This window comes from Panthera leo, chromosome C2 (genome assembly GCF_018350215.1).
Source record: "Panthera leo isolate Ple1 chromosome C2, P.leo_Ple1_pat1.1, whole genome shotgun sequence".
Classification (NCBI taxonomy): domain Eukaryota; kingdom Metazoa; phylum Chordata; class Mammalia; order Carnivora; family Felidae; genus Panthera; species Panthera leo.
Window position 1 is genome coordinate 128343564 of NC_056687.1, and position 16572 is coordinate 128360135.

Below are 16572 nucleotides of genomic sequence, written 5' to 3' on the forward strand. Positions count from 1 at the left end.
TGATAGGGGAACTGGAGTTTTTCTGAACAGGAAGGGGAACAGCAGTGAGGGAAGCTTTAGGATGTTGATAAGATGTGGGTCAGGTGGTCATTTGAGTTCTAGCTGGGCAAGGTAGGTAAGCCAGGATATTGGGGGCCTGGAATCCTTGAGTCTAGGAGGTAGTAGAATAGATGGCGAGACTAAAGGAGAGAGTGCTTGGAAAAGGAGTTCATGGTCTGATTAGAATGGGATCTGGGTTTGGATCTAGAGGTGGCTTCGTTCTGGAAGATGACAGGACCTGTGGTAGAGCCCGGGGTGAGATGGAGGTTTCTAGAACTGAGGTGATCACAGAGTATATTTGGTGTCCTCTGCACAGTGGTCAGACTCCCCATCTTAGCACACAGTACCCTTCATCATCTGGCCCCTGGCTGTCCTTCCCCTACACACCTTCTTTCTACCCAAGAATCTGTTTCTTAGAAAACAAATACTCCATTTCCCAGAGGTAAAAACTAAAAATGCCCATCTTGTGGAAAGCTACATCATTTTATTTTTTATGTTATGTTATTTTTATTTTATGTTATATTGTTATATAGATATATATGTATGTATATATATATGTATATATGTATATGTATGTATATTATTAAGTTAGTTAGCATATATCGTTTTACATAAAGGGTGATTCCTGTTCTCAGGATTGTGAGAGGAGTCTGACCAGACCTCTGGGCCTAGATTGCCATGACTGTATCCAGGCTAGGACCTAGAGAGGTTGGGGGTCAGATCTGAGGTGGTCCTACCAGGCTGGACCTCCCACTGCCTCCCCAGAGCTCGCTCAGAGACTTTGGCCCTGCATCTTTGAGGGAAGTCCCTGCAGATGCTAGCCATGAGAAGTGCTCTTACCATGCTCCCATCTAGAGGCCCTGCCCACCCTCCACCCACTCTCAGGAAAATGGTATAATTAGAAGTCTGCTGTTCAGATGACAACATTCAGTGCTGCTCGGTATGAGGCCAGTTTTGGTTCCTCTGTTCCTCTCACCCCCACACTCAACCCACTACTTCTAAATGTGTCTCTGCACTCCCCACTGCTCTTTCCTCTATCACCACCCCTCTGGTCTAGGCTTCCATCACTCCTCCTGGACTGTCATGACCTCTTCCTAATGGGGCTGCCCTCTAGCTTCCCCAGTCCATTCTCACAGTTGTCTGAACCATCCTGTGACAGAGAATCCTCCCAGCCCTTTGATTGCCTCTGATTTTCCCATCTTTAGTGGCTTCCTCCTCTGTCTGTGTACTGAACCATGACTTCCCTCCTCTCTCCATTCAGTCTCTCACCTGCCTGGTGCTATCACACTGCCTGGAAAAGCTGATGACTCAACCACCCCTGGTCCATCTCTTGGCTTACCTGGGGTGTCAGTACCTCCCAGCCTCGGATTAGTGTTCTTTCTGTACTTTGTGTATTTACTTTCTGGAGCTGCTCCCTCTGCAGGTCCTAAGAGTCCCAGACCTGCCAGATTCAGTGGTCTTTTCTGAGTCCTCATTCTCCTGACCCTCCCAACCCTATCACCCTCCTTGAAAGCCTCTTCTATCAACACTTCTCTCCTGGGCCTTTTCTTCCTCTTACCTTCTACACAGGCTTCCACCTCTCTCCCATTCTTGAGGTTCCTATCCCAGTCTTCTTTCTCCATCTTGCCCTTCAGTGATTCCATCTATGCTGAGGTAACTGCTCTATGCCCAGCATCCACACACATAGGTCTCTGGTCTAGACCTTTTTGAATATCTCTTTCTGGATATCCCCACCAGCATGTCACATAGCCATCTCATCTCCAACACAACCGACACAAAACTCATCCTCACCCTTTTCAGCTTCTACCAGGGCCTCCCCAGGGAGCCACCTTCACTCCTCCTGTTGTGATCCTTATGGGATTATCTAGGGGAAGGCTTCTGACAAGGCTTCTCTAGTCGCCCCCCACCACCCCATCCTCTTGTGTCTGCAGGGTAGGTGGGCCAGCCTCTCCTGTCCCCTCTACCCACTCCCTCAGACTTTGGCAGTAACATCCTGTTTGGGCTTCCTGCCCCCATTTTCTTCCCAGTGATACCCTGGCTGCCAGAGATACTTTCTTCTTTCTTTTTTGAAAATCACTCAAGCATTTATTGCAAACATCAAAAAATTGTTAAGAGGAATGTTTTCTTTCATGTGAATATGAAAGATGTGTATTTTTTGATCTGTTACATTGTAAGCCCCCCAAGCAAAGAAGGACCAATCCACTCCCTCTTCTGCAACTTCTTCTAGCATTTAGGGTTTATTAAATATAATGATATCTTGGCACAAAGAGTAATTTTACCAACCACATAAAGGTAAGGCTTCCATCACACTGAGAAATATACACATAGGGAAATCATTATTCCAAGAGTTCCTATTGGCAGAAAAAACCTAAATGTATTCAAAAGGCTTGATAAAGGTACGCCTTTATCTGGTCTAAAGGTCAAAAAGGTCTAGACCAGAGACCAAAGACAAGGTTACTTTCTAAGACACACATTCCTGAAAGAAACACAGAGAGACTGACTTAATTGTTAATGTTGATCTTAGGGGAAGATAGATGGCTATGTGTAGGGAGTTTCTACATGAACCTCACTGATGGGGTACTTTTCCCACAGCTATGTCCCCTTGGTGTTGCTTCCTGTCTAGCTCATATGTTCGTATATTCACCCAACCTACATTTATGCATGTGCATGATCCAGCTAAAGTCCTTGGAGTTGCTTTTAGCAGTGGTAACAACTTTGGCCCAATGGACCTGACCTCTAGACCCAGACATGAGACCACAGGGCGCCTACTGGGGTTGGGCTGCAGCCTGTGCTATGAGCCACTAAGGAAATGACCCGTGACCTAGACATCACCAACTCCTTGCTCTAATTCACCAGCACAAACATCACCTAGAATCTCATTCTGAAGAGTTGACACTGTTGGCTGACCTACCATGAAAGGGAGGCACTGGCAACTGCCATGGTGACTTCATGACAAATGGCCTTCCCTTACTCCTTCCTGCCCCAGGAATTCAGTTCCTTTGTATATTTTGTTTTTTAATTTTTATGCAGTAGAATTAGAAAGCGCACAGTAATTTGTTACAAGTATACTTTCTCATCTAGGCACAGGATACTAGTAGGTGGCCTCGAAATTGTTTTTGCATATCTAAGGAAAATATATTTTTATAACAAGTGTACTTGCTATATAGTAAGCATTTGATTAGCTTCCTGTTTTCAGAGAGAAAATGCCCAGTGATGGACATAGGACTAGAGTTTGTTGTATTGATTAAACCCTAAAATAAGAGGGAGAAAAAAAGTCTTTTTTGAGGGCTAATGTTGCCTCTCCTTGTTCCATCTTCCATGTCTCTTAATCTCACTTTACTTTTTTTCCTTATTTTAACTTTCTGTACTCTATATTCTGGGTACTTTTTGTAACCTCCCTTCTGATTCACTAATTCTGTTTTTTTAGTTGTGGTGCTACTGCTTAATGGATTTGGGTTTTAAATTTCAATGGATGTATTTTTTTTCTAAAATCTTTCTTTTTTCTTATAAAAATATATCTCTTTTTACCTAAGTAGTACCTTATATTTATTATTGTATCTTTTGTTTCTTTAACCATTGTGCACATGCCTTTTTAAAAGTCTGGATCCACTTTTTTTTTTTTTTAAGGTAACTTTTTTTTTTTCTTCTAAGTTTTTATTTAAATTCAAGTTAGTTGACATACAGTGTAGTATTGGTTTCAAGAGTAGAACCCAGTGATTCATCACTTATATGTGACACCCAGTGCTCGCTCATCTCAACATGTGCCCTCATTAATACCCATCACCCATTTAGCCCGTCTCCCCCCACCCAACTCCCCTCCAGCAACCCTCAGTTCTCTGTATTTAAGAGTCTCTTATGGTTTGCCTCCCTCTATGTTTTTATCTTATTTTTCCTTCCCTTTCCCTATGTTCATCTGTTTTGTTTCTTAAATTCCACCTATGAGCGAAATCATATATTTGTCTTTCTCTGACTGATTTATTTCTCTTAGCATAATACACTCTAGTTCCATCCACATTTTGCAAATGGCAAGATTTCATTCTTTTTGATCACTGAGTATATTCCATTGTATGTATGTATGTATATATATATATATATATATATATATATATATATATATATATACACACACCATATCTTAATCCATTCATCAGTCAATGGTAGCTCCATTTCTTGAAGTTCTTGGTAGTCTAAAGCTGGTAGTGCTTTTTCTGGCCCTCATTTATTGTTTCTTCTCTTCTCATGTGGTCCATAAGTTTGGGTTGTGACCTCATGTTCTGCCTGGCCTTCTTTGTCAAAATCCCATGGGATAGTAAGACATGAACAAGAAATAATATTGGAGGAGCAAGATTACAGTTATTTACAGATGATTTCATAATGTACCTAGAAAGTACAAGAGATTCAGTGACAATCAGAATTAATAAAACTTGTAGACAAACTTAGAATTAATAAAAAAGCAAAAATAAGCAAAAAACAAAGGAAAGAGGCCTACTACAGAATACCTTACTAAAATCACCAGCCTTCCAATAAGCTAATAATAACCAAAATGCCCATGGATATGAAGAGAAAACTTATAGAAGAGAACATATAAATGGTCAATAAACACAGAGGCCGAAGTCAGAGAGATACAGTGAAATGCATCTAAAAGGATCTTTTATTTTTGCTAACATTTATCAAGAATTAAAGTCATAATATCAAGTGTTGATGAGGGAAATTGGTAGCTTCACACACTTGGTAGGACTGAAATTTAGTACAGCATTATTTATAATTGTAAAAAAACCCCAAACAACAAACCCATCAACAAAAGACAGGTAAAGTATGGATACTGTGTAGTAATTAAAGTAAATTTGGAAGAAATGATGGTGGGAGGGGGACCTTCCTCTTAAATACAAAAACTAAGTTGCAAAACACTATGTACAGTAAGATGAACTTGATAAAAAAAAAAAACGACAAGACTGTATTTATACAGGTGTAGAGAAAGGTCCAGAAGGATACATGCCAAACACACAGACAAGGGTAATAACAGTTACTGAGTGCTTGCTTTGTGCTGTGAGAGGTTATAGATTATTTACATCCATTAGGTCTAATCTTCCCAGCAATTCTGAGGGCATAAAACTCAAGACTCTTAAATCTAATGATTTGTATCTTAAGTTGAAGGACATTTTCTGAAATTATGTATTTGGTAGTTTACTCCCCATAAGTCTCTGTCTTCCCTTTCCATAACTCTTCCTTGGCTGATTCTCTAGGTCTTTACAGTTTTCTCTCAGGTTTCTCACCTCTTTGTCTTTCTGTTTTATGTTTTAGGTCAGTGATTCTCATTCTTGAGGTGCATCCCAGTCTTCTTAAAGGCTGTGAAAAAACAGATTGCTACCCCTTCACCCCAGTTTAAGGTTTAGTAAGTTCAGGCTGGAACCCACAAATTTTCATTTTAAAAAGTTCCCAGGTGGGGCACCTGGTTGGCTCAGTCAGTTAAGTGTCTCTTGATTTCAGCTCAGATCATGATCTCCTGGTTCATGAGTTCGACCCCTACATCAGGCTCTGTACTGCCTGCTTGGGATTCTCTCTCCCTCTCTCTCTCTCTCTCTCTGCCCCTTCCCCATTCATGCTCTTACTCTCTCAATAATAAATAAGTAAACGTAAAAAAAAAAGTTCCCAGGTGATACTAATGCTGCTAGTGGGGATCATATTTTGAGAGTCACAGTTCTCAGGTATTTTTCATATATTTGCATTTTTTAGTTTGAGTTACATGTTTTAATTTCCAAGAAAATTTTCTATTTTCTTTTTTCCAGTTACTTTTTTTCTTCTTTGTCTATGGAAGAAAAATCTCCTAGAATCTCATGGAGAGTACTAAGTAGATTTTTTTAAGTTATTTCCTACTCTCCAAACTATCTCCATTTCTCCTGAATTTATTGTTCTGCTTACCTTGGTTCCTTTGTGAGCTGTTTTACTCAAAGATCTCAGAATCATGGCTATCCATTAATATCTGTGGATGAAGGATTTGTAGTGTAACACAGGTGGTTGGTGCTGGTCTTCTGTACCATCTTGTGGATCTGTTTCTTCGACAACCCTCTCCTCTAAGTGGGAGCCTTAGGTATGTCAACCAGCAGGATGCCATTTAAGGGCCATGGTTGGGACACCATCCACCCGTCCCCTCCCCTCCCCACCCCCCCGCCCCAGTAAATGAGAAAGCCTTTTCTTGTGATTCCAGCATAGGACCTAGGAGCCCCAGCCTTCCCAGAGATCCTGTCTAATGTCTTTTAGAGGGTACCCTCTGGTTCAGCCTGGGGTAGATACCATCTTGGCCTATTGTTCTGTCTACACAAGACATATGGTGGATGTACTCTTGGACACAACTCTTTCTACACCTAGGGCTCACCTTGATTTCTTCTCCCTACCATCTCTTGCCCTCTCTATCTGTACTTTCTGACCACAGTCTTCCCAGGTCCCCCAAGAGCAGTGGTTCTCGCCTCCTAGGCACCTGACTCCATGGCCACCTCCTCTGCTCTGCTTTGCCAGTCAGGATAGTTCCATCTGATTTTCTTCAAGCTCCACTGGTGGCCCCCCTCTTCCATGCTTAATGCTGTAATTTTTATTTCCTTTTGCCATTTTTTAACTAGTGTAATCAGACACTTGTCTCATTCTTGAGCGAATCTGAGAAATCACAGATTCCTAGCAAGTCTAAGACAGACTACCACATGCGGAGTTTATAAAGAAAATGTCCAAGGAGTGTTCCATTTCAAGAATATGAGGGAAGAGCAAGCAAGCAAGCATTTGAGAGAGTTTCTTTGGAGATAGTCTTATTCTCACTTGTCTACAGGCCAGCCCCAAAAGGGCTGGGGCCACAGTACCCAAGAGGGAGAGTGAGGAGCAGAGAAAAAGAGGAGCTGACCAGCCCTCCAACCCTATTCCCTCTTCTTTCCTCCTGTTGGTCAGTAGGAGGCCCAGGAAGCAGCTGACCCCCAGCCACTTTGCACCCTCTTATGGGAAGGTTGTGGATCTGGGGAACTTGCCCTTCACCTTCTGTCCTCCATAAAACCATTCTGTTTCTGGATCTCCACTGTCCCTTTCTCTCCCACCCTGCCTCTTCCATTTTACGCTTGCATTCCTTGCCTCTCCCCTTTCTCACTTACTGCAGATAATGCCAACCTCACATTGCTAATTCTCATGGCCATTTATAAAGACCATTACATTCCTCCCTTTCTCTTTCTTTTTTTCCAACTAACAGCACTGCAGAATGTGATGGTGGATCTCAGGAGATGATAAGAACACACAAGCACAGTGTGGTCAAGCTCCAAGAGAGGGCAGCAGGAAGGATGGGCCCCAAATTCAGCATGAAGGTGCCAAGAGGGCTTCCCAAAAGCTAAGTTTTGAGGAAGAATAGAGTTGGTCAGGGGAAGGGGATTTGGAAGGAGTTGTCAGGCCAGAGAGATCATTGTATGCAGAGTTTAGAGATACACTACAGGACCATACATTCAGGAAGTGACAAACTGTGAGCCTCTGTCCTCACTTTACACCTCAACTGCTGTGAGACAAGCAGTACAGCATGAAATACCTCTGTTTTAGGGTCAGAGAATCCATTTCATGAGCACTGTTTGCCTGGCCATGCAGGAGAAGCTGACAGTAAAGAGAATTTGATTACTTCAGTAGATTGGTCATATTAATTACAAGATTCTTGAGACTAAAAGCTTTCTGTTTTTCAAGAGTGGTCAGAAAGTCATGGGTCCTGTTGGAGGCTTCGTGGAGGGGCAGGAATAAGGTGAATCCTGCTTAAATTCTCTGTAGTCTCACTTGTTAAAAGTAAAGGAGAAATTAATTACAGTGGGTAATATATTCCACTGAAAAGGGTGCAGTGCTCTGAGGACAAAAAATGAAATGACCCCACCCATGTCAGTGCCAGAATGTCTAGGGGCAGTGTTCTGGGTAGAGGGAACTGGGACACTTGTCATGAAGCTAGGTTCATATAGCAGGTGCTCGTTTCTTCCTGTGATCTCAGAGGTCCACAAAATAGCCAAGTTTTCTAAAGGCCTTTGGATTCATACCTTACAAAATCCTGAGAAAACCTCCAATTTCATGTGATTATCTCTGTTGCAGTGGATTGGGGTGGTTTGTGGAGGTGAGGAACTTGAGGCCTTCTATATACCTTTGGCACTGCCATGGCCCATCCGTGGCCTGGAGAGGAGGTGCCAGAAGAGCGGATGTGCCAGCTCATGAGCTAGATGTGGGACCTGACCATGGGTAGCCCTGGGATCTGCTCTGCTGGAAAGACACTGTGCTGGGAGCCACACACTCATGTTTTCTGATAGCTCTGGGACCTTGGGCAAATCCCATGACCACCCCAAGTGTCTGCCCCAGGAGAGTGGGTATAGTGGGGCTAATAGTCGAGGTTCAATGTGATGACGTCTAACAATACTCTCACACTCTTCCATGGGGAGCACCTAGGCACCCAGTGGAGTGAACCCTGGGTGTCTGGAAGCATGCTCCTAAGGGTCTCTAGCAAGCATGAGAATTCTCAGTCTTTGCTCTAAATTCGAGGAAGCTTGCTTTTGCTTTATGTTTCATCTGTGCTTAACATTTTTTAAAAGTTTTATTACTTAACTTAGCCCCATCTCAAATCTTTGAGCAGAAATTCATGTCAGAATTCCCTAAGCACAGATGGGGAAGGGGCACAGGATCCTGGGATGTGGGCAGCTCAGTCTAGGAGGCAGAGTGATGGGAGAGCCTTGGTAAGCCATGAAACCCCAGATGTCTGTTGCTGACTGGTTTATTGATACAACCCAGAAGAGAGAACATGTGAGAGTGAGACACTTACCAGGTCTTCTCTGAGAAAGTGGAACAGGTGCCCAGATGGATGAATCAGGCTTCCTGGAGAGGTATGGCCAGACCTTAGGGATGGGACAGATCTTTTCTGCCCACCCAGGATTCCCAGCCCTCCCAGAGGCACCTCCGTGTGCTGGGCCTGCAGAACAACCTGGCAGTCCCACTTGCTGGTGATGGGAATGTTGTCACATCTGCCCAGTCATCAAGCCCTGGGACCAAACCCAGGCTGCTCCTTTCAGCTACAGTGGTGTGCTCATGTGAGAGGTGCAGGCTGGCTCTGTGGCCTAGGAGGTCTGAGCTAGATTCCTGGGAACTGTGCATGGAGGCTGATTTGAGTTAGCACAAGGTATCCTTGCCCAGAGGGGTAATGGCCTTGTGGGGCAGGGCCCAGTCAGACCCTAGAATCTCTACCTGGCTCCTCCCAGACCCTTTGGGCTATGAGGTCTGTGACTCATGGTGGGACATCGAGGAGGTATGAGGTATTCGTGTTTCTTCTCTCCAGGCAAGTGCCTTATGACGTCAGTGTAAAAACTTCCTTTCCCTCTCTAGATCTTTAAGCCTCCTGGCTGAGAGATTTGGGTTTCCAGCTGTGGAAAACTGCAAATTGGAAGGCACTGGACCATGGGATGCCACAGGGAGCCAGATGCCAATGTGAGCAGAGATGGAGCCTGAAGTGAGACAGGGAAGGCCTGAGGAGGGAGCATCTGCAGGATGTGGGGTGGATTGGATGAGGGAGGAAAGAGGGTGAGTGTTGGATAACCTCTCTTGCCCATCCACTCTTGCCTAGAGGGTTTTCATAGTAATCATGAGGACACTGCACATTATTCCCACTTTCATGTTCTTTTAAGACCTGATCAGAATAATTAACTTTGCAGCGTACAACTTGCGCCTTTACTTGGAACCAAACTTTCCATCCTGCGCTCAGCTCCCTGGCTCTGGCAGGGTGGTGTAGGTCTTTCTGGGCCTGTTTGTGCTAGCTGTCATAGCCTTGATGGACCCAGCTGCATTCCTTCCCCGGAGGATCAAGGACTTTTCATCACCATCAGTGCTACTACCACCACCATCACCAACCATCTACCTTCACTGGCCTCCACTCTCCTAACCTGCTCTACTCTTCATCTTTGTCATCAACATTGTCTCTCCCACCAGCACTGGTAAGCACCACCATTATGAGTTCTCCTACCACTAGCCACCACACCACCCCCATCCTCAGGGCCATTGGCACCATCACAACCACCACCCTCACCACCCTCACCACCATCATTATCACTACCATCCACTCAGTGCTCATTACATCCTATGCTGTGGGAAGCCCTTTCTAACCAATGCCTCAGTTGGGATTTCTCTGTCCTCTTACCTATTCTAGACTTCTGTGTCTTCTAATGGTCTAAATCCCTGACAGGAAGCCCATATTTGTCCCTTGCTTTCAAAAGTAGGAAACCTCTCTCAGAGTATTTGTTTCCCCCAACTTGTAGGAAGAGATAAGAATGTTCCAAATGTAAGACACGTCGCTTATTTGATTGGATTAAAAGGCAAAACAACTGGTTCCATTGGTTTCTTTACAAATTGCCTTGGTGTAACTAAAGGAACCATAACCAGCCTTTCTCTTATATTTCATTTAGCAAGAATCATTAATTCATCACACATACCAAGCAGGAGTCTTTCCCAGAAAATAAACTGGTTTTCACAGCTAATAAAAGGCTACCTTGTCCTGTCTACCTTCCCCTGTGAAAGGCCCATCTCACTGCCTGGGGCAAAGGAAGAAAACTCTGGTGCCCATGTCAGGGGAACTTTCTACAGTCTTCATGGGGCTGAATCAATGGGAGGGCATTTCAGGCTTTCCACCTTAGCCTTCAGATGTTGTTTCCAAGAACTAGGCCAGTTCCTTGAAGTGCTGTTTACATCTGAATTTGCATTCACGTGGGATAACTGGCTCTCTACAGTTGTTAGGCAGGCAGACTGGCTGTAAGCCAGTGAGTTATTCCGGCATGGCCTTCATATTTCCCATCATCGGTTACCACTGTTTATTTGTTTAGTATGTATTCCATTCTGCAGCTTTTCATAATCTGTTGTGCACTGGTGATCTTTCTATCTCACTGATCTTGTGAAACTTTTACATTTCAACCATTCAGATGGGAGGAGTATAGTGATGTCTCTATCACATATATAGCCCTTTGTCAGTTATATATTTTACAAATAGTTTCTCATACTCTGTGCTTGCCTCTTCACTGCTTGACGGCATCTTTTGATGAACAAATTCTTTTCCGTAATGTCAGATTTATCAATCTTTGCCTTTGTGATAGTGGTTTGTATGCCTTACTTAAAAAAAAAAAAATCTTTATCCTGCAGTTAAAAGATACTCTTCTATATAATCTAAAATCTTCATTGTTTCAGGTTCAACATTTAGGTTCATAATCCACCTGAAAGTGATTTTTGTGCGTGGTTTGATAGAGGAGTTCAGTTTCTTTTGTATTTCATACGGGCATTTTATAGTTCCAGAATAATTAATCAAAAGGACATTCATTCTTCATTGTTCTGTAGGACTACCATTGTCTTATATGCGTTAATGGACTCTGTATATACACTGTCTGTGCTAAAATTGCTTTGCAGTGTCTTAAATTCTGATAGGACAAGGGGTGCCTGGGTGGTCCAGTCAGTTAAGCCTCCGATTTTGGCTCAGGTCATGATCTCACAGCTCTTGAGTTGGAGCCCCACAGGCGGCTCTGTGCTGCCAGCTCGGAGCCTGGATCCTGCTTCAGATTCTGTGTCTTCCTCTCTCTCTGCTCCTCCCCCACTCACGCTTTGTCTCTCTCTCCTTCCAAAATAAGTAAACATTAAAAAAAATTTTTTTTTAATTATGATAGGGCAAGCTTTTCTACTTTAAGAGATCTTGGCTCTTAGAACTTTGTATTTCTCTGTATATTTTAGAATTCGTTTGTCAAGTTCTACCAAGAAATTTGTAATTGTCCCAAAATTCTTGGATATTGTAAACTGCTTTTTTTCATTCTTTTTACTTTTTGATTTTCAGTTTAGAAACTTTCTATTAATTATTTTCATGCTCACTGATTCTTTGCTTGGTCATATCCAGTCTACTGATGAACCCATCAAAGGCATTCTTCATTTCGGTTAGTGTGTATTTGATTTCTCATTTCCTTTTGATTCTATCTTAGAGTTTCCATCTCTCTGTTTACATTACCCATCTGTTCCTACATGTCCTTTTTTTCCATTAGAGCCCTCAGCATATTAATCATTATTTTAAATGTCTAGTCTGATAATATCAAAATCTCTGCCATATCTGAGGCTGGTTCTGATGTTTTCTTTCTTTTCAGACTGTTTTTTGCCTTTTAGCATGACTTGGAATCTTTTGTTGAAAGCCAGACATGATGCATTGTGTAAAAGGAACTGATAGGGCATTAGTATGAGGTGTTTCATTTATCTGGCCAGGAGTTTGGCTGTATTTACTGCTTGCTGTAGCTGTGGTGTCAGAGGCTAAAATTTCCTCTAGTGTTCTTGTCTCCCCTGTTGATTTTAGATTTCCCCAGAGACTCCTTCAAGAGGATTTGAGGCTTGCAGTCTTTTAGCTGTAATCCCCTTATTGTATAGGAGTTCTGTTGATGTGGTGGTAAGGTGTGGGGAAGGGGGGAAACACTTTGTAGTCTCGTGGTTAGGTCTCAGTCTTTTAGTGGGTCTGTGATCCTGGGCTTCACAAGTATATCATAGCTCCCTAACACCTTAAGTGAGACGGGAAAGGTAGTGGGACTGGTGTTGGGTACTTCCCTTTCCCCAAGTCTGTTAGGCTTTGGCAAAACTCAAGTCATTAGGCTCTTGTAAAATAGTTTCCCTTGATGGCAAGCCATGTTAAGGAGAACAGAGGACTCTGGGCATATTCCAGAATGGTTACTTTTCCCCTTCCCCACTGCCAGAAGCACAAAGGGGACCCTTCTCCAGTCTTCATAGTGAGAACCTGATGGGCTTCTGGAGGTAAAACTCCTAAAAGTTTGGCGACCCCAAGACTGCCCCCTCAAGAGTTCTTAGCTCTCCAGCTTGTCTGTTCAGGGCTTACAGAAATTTGTCAATTATATTTTAGGTGTTCCTACCAGTGCTGGCTCCTGCTGTAGACTTTTGCTCCTAGGATTCTTCTGGTAAGCTCTGATTCTGCATTCACTTCGTTTTTCAGGGCAGCAGTTTACTGTATGACCTCAGTTCTCTGTGGATCTAAGAACAGTTGTTGATTTTCAGCTTGTTCAACATTTTTCTTGTGTGAAATAGGGATGATGACTTCTAGACTCTCTGCACACCAAACCAGAAACTGGAAGTCCATCCTTCCAATAGAAGTTTTTAGCCAGTGATCATGACATTTCTTTTTAGGTCTTTTGATATTCTCTTAACAAAGTTTGATCATTTTCTATAGAGAGGTCTTGCAAATACTCTGTTAGATTTACTCCTAGGTTCTTGATATGTATTCATATTATTGTAAATGTATCTTCTCTTAAGATTTAATTTTGTAACTATTGCAGGTATATGGAGATACTGATTTTTAACAACTTTACTGAGAATTTGTATGACATAATGTTCATCTGTTTAATCAACATTCTAACAGTTCAGTGATTTTTGTGTATTTACAGGGTTCTGCAGCCATTATCATAATCTAATTTTAGATCATGTTCATAGTCCCAAAAAGAAACCTTGAACCCTTAAGAGTCATTTCCTATTCTCCCTTTCCCCCACATAAGCAACCACTGATTAACTTTTGTCTCTACAGATTTATCTAAATGAGATTATACAACATGTGGTCTTTTGTGACTGGCTTCCATAACAACATGTTTTCAAGGTTCATACATGATGTATCATGTATTATGTATCAGTATTTCCTTCCTTTTTATAGCTGAATAATATTTCATTGTATGGATATACCACATTTTATTTATACAGTCATCATTTGGTGGACATTGGGTTATTTACACTTTTAGATATTATAAATTATGTTACTACAAGCATTTGTATACAAGTTTTTGTGTGGACATTTTATTTCTCTTGGGTGTATACCCAATGAGTAGGCTTGCTGAGTCATGTAGTAACTCTTTGCTCAGCATTTTGGAAAACTTTCAAACGATTTCTGAAGTGGCTCCATGATGTTATATTCCCACTAGCAATATGTGAGGTTCCAGTTTCTTCACATCCTTGTTATTGTCTTTTTTTTTTGCCATTACTTAATTTTTTTAATTTTTATTTATTTTAAAAAATTTTAATTCTAATATAGTTAACATACAGTATTAATATTAGTTTCGGGTGTACAATATAGTGATTCGTCAATTCTATACATTACTCAGTGCTCATCATGATAAGTGTACTCTTAATCTCCTTCAACTATTTCACCCATCCCCCCACCAACCTCCCCTTTGGTAACCGTCAGTTTTGTTCTCTATAGTTAAGAGTCTGTTGGGTTTTGGGTTTTTTTTTGGTTTGTGTCTTTTTTTTATTTGTTTTGCTTCTCAAATTCCACATATGAGTGAAATCATATGGTATTTTTCTTTCTCTGGCTTATTTTGCTTAGCATTATACTCTCTAGGTCTGTCCATGCTGTTGCAAATGACAAGATTTTGTACTTTTTTATGGCTGAATACTATTCCATTGTGTGTGTGTGTGTGTGTGTGTGTGTGTGTGTGTGCGCGCGCACACACACACACACACCATATCTTCTTTATTCCTCTATTACTGGACACTTGGGCTGTTTCCATAATTTGGCTACTATAAATAATGTTGCAATAAACACAGGGTACATACTCTTTTTTGAATTAGTGTTTTCATATTCTTTGGGTAAATAACCAGTATTTACCAGATCATATGGTAATTCTCTTTTTAATTTTTTGAGGAACTTTCATACTGTTTTCCATAGTGGCTGTACCAGTTTGCATTTCTAACTGTTCATGAGGGTTCCTTTTTTTCCACATCCTTGCCAACACTTACATTTTTTATTTTAGCCATTTTGACAGGTGTGAGGTGATATCTCATTGTGGTTTTGATATGCATTACCCTGTTGATGAGTGATGTTGAGCATCTTTTCATGTGACTGTTGGCCATCTGTATGTCTTACTTGGAGAAATGTCTATTCATGCCTTCTGCCTAATTTTTAATTGGATTATTTGTTTTTGGGGTGTTGGGTTGTAGGGGTTCTTTATCCCACATCCTCACCAATAACTTGTTATTTTCTGGGTTCTTTTTTATTTTTTTGATAATCATCATTTTAATGACTGTGAGGTGATATCTCACTATGGTTTTGAAATGCATTTCTCTGATAATTCATGATGTTGAACATTTTTTCATATGCTTATTGGCCATTGTGCTTCATCTTTGGAGAAATATCTGTTTTAGTGCTTTGCCCATTTTTTAATTGGGTTATTTGATTTTTAAAAAAATTTTTAAGTTTATTTATTTATTTTTGAGAGAGAGCATGCAAGCAGTGAAGGGACAGAGAGGGAGAGAGAGAGAATCCCAAGCAGGCCCTGCATTGCCAACACACAGCCCAACATGGGGCTGGAACCCACAAACTGTGAGATCATGACCTGGGCCACAGTCAAAGTCAGACACTCAACTGACTGAGCCACTCAGGCACCCCTTGATTCTTTTCATGTTGAATTATAGGAGTTCTTTATGTATTCTGGAAACTAGACCCTTATCAGATAATGTGACTTGCAAGTATTTTCTTCTATTTTTTAGGTTGTCTCTTCACTCTGTTGATTATGTCCTTTGATGCACAAAAGTTTTGAACTTGGAGATAATCCCATGTGTCTATTTTTCCTTTTGTTGCCTATTCTTTTGATGCCATGTTTAAGAAATCATTGCCGGGGTGCCAGGGTGGCTCAGTTGGTTGAGCGACCAACTTTGGCTCGGGTCATGGTCTCACGGTTTATGGGTTCAAGCCCTTTGTCGGGCTCTGTGCTAACAGTTCAGAGCCTGAAGCCTGCTTCTCTGCCCCTCCCCCACTCATGCTCTGTCTCTGTCTGTCTCAGAAGTAAATAAACATTAAAAAAAATTAAAAAAAAAAAAAAAAGAAATCATTGCCAAATCCAATGTCATGAAAGTTTCCCTAATGTTTCCTTCTAGGATTTTAATAGTTTTAGGTCTTACATTGAGGTCTTTAATCCATTTTTAGTTAATTTTTGTATCTCTAAGTTAAGGGTTCAACTTTATTTTTTTGCATGTGGATACTCAATTTTTCCACCACCATTTGTTGAACAGACCATCCTTTCCCCACATGAGTGGTCTTGGCACCCTGTCTAAGATCATTTGACCATATATATGAGCATTAATTTCTGGGATCTCTATTAATTGATTTATGGGTCTGCCTTTATGCTCGCTAGCATCACACTGTTTTGATTACTGTAGCTTTGTAATATATTTTGAAACCAGGAAGTGTGAGATCTCCAACTTTGTTTTTATTTTTCAGAATTTTTAGGCTATTCATGGTCTGTTGAGACTGTATATGAATTTTAGGGTGTATTTTTCTATTTCTCCAAAAATTCTGCTGGTATTTTGGTAGGTAGGGATTACACTGAATTTGTAGATTGCTTTGAGTAATATGAACATCTTAAGAATATTAAGTTTTCTAATTCATGAACATGAGATGTGTTTTCATTTTTTTATGCCATCTTTAATTTTTTCAGCAGTGTTTTGTAGTTTACAGTGTACAAGTCTTTCACCTTCTTGGTTAAGTTTATT

General features: G+C 41.4%; 1 long non-coding RNA gene across 1 annotated transcript in view; it reads left to right on the top strand.

Moving 5' to 3' along the window:
• Nucleotides 1-16572, top strand: part of LOC122230388 — a 28477-nt gene that overhangs the window by 294 nt on the left and 11611 nt on the right. The window lies entirely within an intron of this gene.